This window comes from Stegostoma tigrinum, chromosome 41 (genome assembly GCF_030684315.1).
Source record: "Stegostoma tigrinum isolate sSteTig4 chromosome 41, sSteTig4.hap1, whole genome shotgun sequence".
Lineage (NCBI taxonomy): Eukaryota > Metazoa > Chordata > Chondrichthyes > Orectolobiformes > Stegostomatidae > Stegostoma > Stegostoma tigrinum.
In genome coordinates, this window is record NC_081394.1 from 11,089,998 (window position 1) to 11,094,812 (window position 4,815).

Here is a 4,815-nt window from a genome sequence, read left to right on the forward strand (position 1 = left end):
ATACACCTGCATCCTGCATGCAGATGGCCTCAAGGCCCTCCACTTCTTCCAGTCCTGCAGGCCGACCAGTACCCCTCCACCGACACCCTCATCCGAACTCCTAGCCAAACTCGTCCTCACCCTCAACAACTTCTCCTTCGATTCCTCCCACTTCCTACAGACTAAGGGGGTGGCCATGGGCACCCACATGGGCCCCAGCTATGCCTGCCTCTTTGTAGGTTACGTTGAACAGCCCCTCTTCCGCACCTACACAGGCCCCAAAACCCACCTCTTCCTCCGTTACATTGATGACTGTATCGGAGGCGCCTCTTGCTCCCCAGAGGAGCTCGAACAGTTCATCCACTTCACCAACATCTTCCACCCCAAATTTCAGTTCACCTGGGCCATCTCCAGCACATCCCTCACCTTCCTAGATCTCTCAGTCTCCATCTCAGGCAATCAGCTTGTAACTGATGTCCATTTCAAGCCCACCAACTCCCACAGCTACCTAGAATACACCTCCTCCCACCCACCCTCCTGCAAAAATTCCATCCCCTATTCCCAATTCCTCCGCCTCCGCCACATCTGCTCCCATGATGAGGCATTCCACTCTCACAAATCCCAGATGTCCAAGTTCTTCAAGGACCGCAACTTTCCCCCGACAGTGGTCGAGAACGCCCTTGACCGCGTCTCCTGCATTTCCCGCAACACATCCCTCACACCCCACTCCCGCCACAACCGCCCAAAGAGGATCCCCCTCGTTCTCACAAACCTCCCCACCAACCTCCGGATACAACGCATCATCTTCCGACACTTCCGCCATCTACAATCCAACCCCACCACCCAAGACATTTTTCCATCCCCACCCTTGTCTGCTTTCTGGAGAGATCACTCTCTCCGTGACTCCCTTGTTCGCTCCACATTGCCCTCCAACCCCACCACACCTGGCACCTTCCCCTGCAACCGCAGGAAATGCTACACTTGCCCCCACACCTCCTCGCTCACCCCTATCCCAGGCCCCAAGATGACTTTCCACATTAAGCAGAGGTTCACCTGCACATCTGCCAATGTGGTAAACTGCATCCACTGTACCCGGTGTGGCTTCCTCTACGTTCGGGAAACCAAGTGGAGGATTGCGGACCGCTTTGCAGAACACCTCCGCTCGGTTAGCAATAAAGAACTGCACCTCCCAGTCGCAAACCTTTTCCACTCCCCCTCCCATTCTTTAGATGACATGTCCATCATGGGCCTCCTGCAGTGCCACAATGATGCCACCCGAAGGTTGCAGGAACAGCAACTCATATTCCGCTTGGGAACCCTGCAGCCCAATGGTATCAATGTGGACTTCACCAGCTTCATAATCTCCCCTTCTCCCACCGCATCCCAAAACCAGCCCAGTTCGTCCCCTCCCCCACTGCATCACACAAACAGCCCAGCTCTTCCCCTCCACCCACTGCATCCCAAAACCAGTCCAACCTGTCCCTGCCTCCCTAGCCTGTTCTTCCTCTCACCCATCCCTTCCTCCCACCCCAAGCCGCACCTCCATCTCCTACCTACTAACCTCATCCCACCTCCTTGACCTGTCCGTCTTCCCTGGACTGACCTATCCCCTCCCTACCTCCCCACCTATACTCTCCTCTCCACCTATCTTCTTTTCTCTCCATCTTCGGTCCGCCTCCCCCTCTGTCCCTATTTATTCCAGAACCCTCACCCCATCCCCCTCTCTGATGAAGGGTCTAGGCCCGAAACGACAGCTTTTGTGCTCCTGAGATGCTGCTGGACCTGCTGTGTTCATCCAACCTCACGTTTCATTATCCATAATGAAGTAATTGAATAACAGAACACATTCAAATATTTTCATTCTCGCATTTGTCCCACGTTCCATTACATGTGACACTCATTCCACCAGCCTTGATGATGATCATAGTCCTCATTAGACGTTACAAACTCCATCCCAGAACGAAGTTAAAAGAATCAGCGTGTAATTGCTATTTGCCTTATACCTATATTTCCTCCTGTTGCACTTTGTGGTATCTTTGTGTCATTGAGTAATACTGCATGGTTTCAGGTCATTGGGAGAAATTGGTCCATGCTGGTCATCACACCAACTGAGCTAGTTGCAATTGCCCATATTTGCTACATATGCCTCTAAATCCTTCCCAGCCATGTACATATCCATATGTTTCTTCAATGCAGCTTGTTTAACTGATTCAACCACTTCCATTGGCAGCCCATTTCATGTGTGCACCAGTCTCTGTGTGAGTAAGTTGCCCCTCAATTCTTTCTTAAACCTTCTCTAATTCACCTGAAACCTATGCCAACTCTATTTCAAATCCCCATTCCTGGTGAAAAGAGTATATTCATTCATTCTATCTAGACACAATTGATTTTTTGCACATCCATGAAATCAATCCTCATTCTGTTCCGTTCCAAGGAATAAAAACTTATTCTGACCAACATCTCCCTATAACTCGAGGCTAATAGTCCTGGCAAAATACCCTTAAATTTTCTTTGCACACTTTTCGCTTTACCTCTTTCGTTTCTATAAAAGAGCGATCAAAACTCTATGCAATTCGCCAAGAGTAGTAAAAATAATAGCTTTCAAAACAACCTTTCCACATGAAGTTTCAGAAGCAGTTCAGTTCAACATCATAGCTCTTTCATGTTTTTTCACATCATTGCTGTTAGACAGTTCTTGCTTGACACTTATCTCAGATCAATTTAGGCAACATAACAGCCAGCCTGAATCATTAATCATTTATGAACATCTTCCAGCTCTCGTTACAGGCATCATGCAAAACTGTATGTAACAAACTGCTCTGAAAATTCTGGAAACATATTTGAATCAGTGAAAGTGTAAACAGACAGAAGGTAATTCACAGAATTTTAAAACATTCAACAGCACTCAACATAAAACCTCAACGACTTTAATCATACTATCTTCTCTCAAATTCTTAAGAAAATGATCTGGATTCAAATCGTAACATTCACATAAAAAAACAGAATATCTGTTCCTTTCGTAGGAGAACAGGAGCAAGAGGAGACAATTCAACCTCTTGAAACTGTCACACTGTTCAAGAGTTGATCTTGAGCCCAATCCTATTTTCTAATTTTTGGTCCATATCTCAATACAAATGCTCACCAACAACAATAATACTGATAATTTAAAATAAACTTCAATTCATGTGGCCTTTTAAATGTAAAATTAGCAACAGATTGACCATGCACTACATTTTCTGGAAAATAGTTTCAAACATCTGCTTTCCTTTGTGGATAGATATGCTTACTAAATTGTCTCCTGAATGTCCTGTCCGTAGTTTTCAGACTGTGTCCGCTTGAATCTCAAATTTGTTCATTCAGTTTTGATTTAGTTAACCTGTCTTTTCCTGTTAATATCTTGCAGAGTTCAATCAGATCATGACTTAGCCTCCTATACTCCAGAAGACACAGGCTGAATTTGAGCAAGCAAATTTCTTTTCATTTCAACCATTGAAGTCCACATGTTTATCTATATTCTCGTGTCATTACATCAGCCCGGAAGTCCATAATTCCTTGCACCATATCCCATGATGTGGAATAGTGCGCTGTTGTGGCTGGTGAAAGAGTCAAATCTTCACCTTTTGTGAGAAAAGTTATTCACAAATCTGGTTGAAGTCAAATAAAAATAAATGCCAAGTACTCAGATGTTAATGGTTATTGTGTCATGCAGGTGGTCCATGGCTATTTGAGTATCTTGCTATTCCTTATTCTACACCTCTTTTCTTTCATTCAATGGCTTTTGTTGTTAATAGTCAGTTAATCCAGTTCCCTGCATAGAACTTTTCAAAACATTCTGGTAAAGGTTGAGGACGCAATCAGCCAGGAAGCATTCTAAAACTCGGAAATGGCTTCACAGATTTGCTACCTCTACTCGACAAAACATACTTGCAGGCTGGCAAAAGAGCTGGAGAGCAGGGTAAGGTTACTTTGAACTAGGTGAATATATGATGAGACCACATAGTTGATTCCAATGATCAGAAGTTTCTCATTTGGCTGTGAGCCAAAAGGGTAAGGCATTGATTCCTGACAGTCCATTGGCTGAATCCCAATTGTACAGCCTGATACCATTTACATAGCCCTTGCTGAGGTAAATTGAAGTGCAAATAGAAGGCCATGCTGTTGGAGTATCGGTATTGATGGATTAATGCACGTTTGATGAGTCAGTATCGAATATACTCCTCACTCGCAGAGGGTTATTCCTGTCAACAGCTAAATGCTGCAATGAAGAAGAAGTGCTTTGCTCAGTGGTGAGTGCTAAGAGAACGATGTATTATCACCGAAACCTTATCATGGAAACACAGGATTATGAGGACCAGAACGAAAGGAAAAAAAAAAGCTAAGAGCAGTTTGAAGAGAATGTAGTAAATCAGAGAGGTCAGGAGTGTTTGTTTGTGAGTAAAGGATTTGCTGCACCACATTATTGAAGGGTCAGTGCCAAATCAGTGTGCCACCATTGGTGTTTTAAAGCTGACTCAGCTCAGAAATTTTGCATGGACCACTTTCAAAATTGTAATAAAATGAGCATTCTGATTATTCTTGTCTGGCTGAGCCTGAGAACATATAGAACATCTGAAACCTGAGGTGCTGGACCAGATTTTATCTGCTTTCCTTGCTATGTTTTGCATTTGATGACTAAAATAGCCCCATATCAAACACGGCTCCTGAACCGGGCAAAGTCATTCAAATCAGAGTTTGCCTTCCCGATCCAGGCTATAATTTTGAGCATCATAAAACTTTCATATTCTTGAAACCACATCGGAAGACCCAGGCACTGAATGGCTTCATGACGGCTCCCAA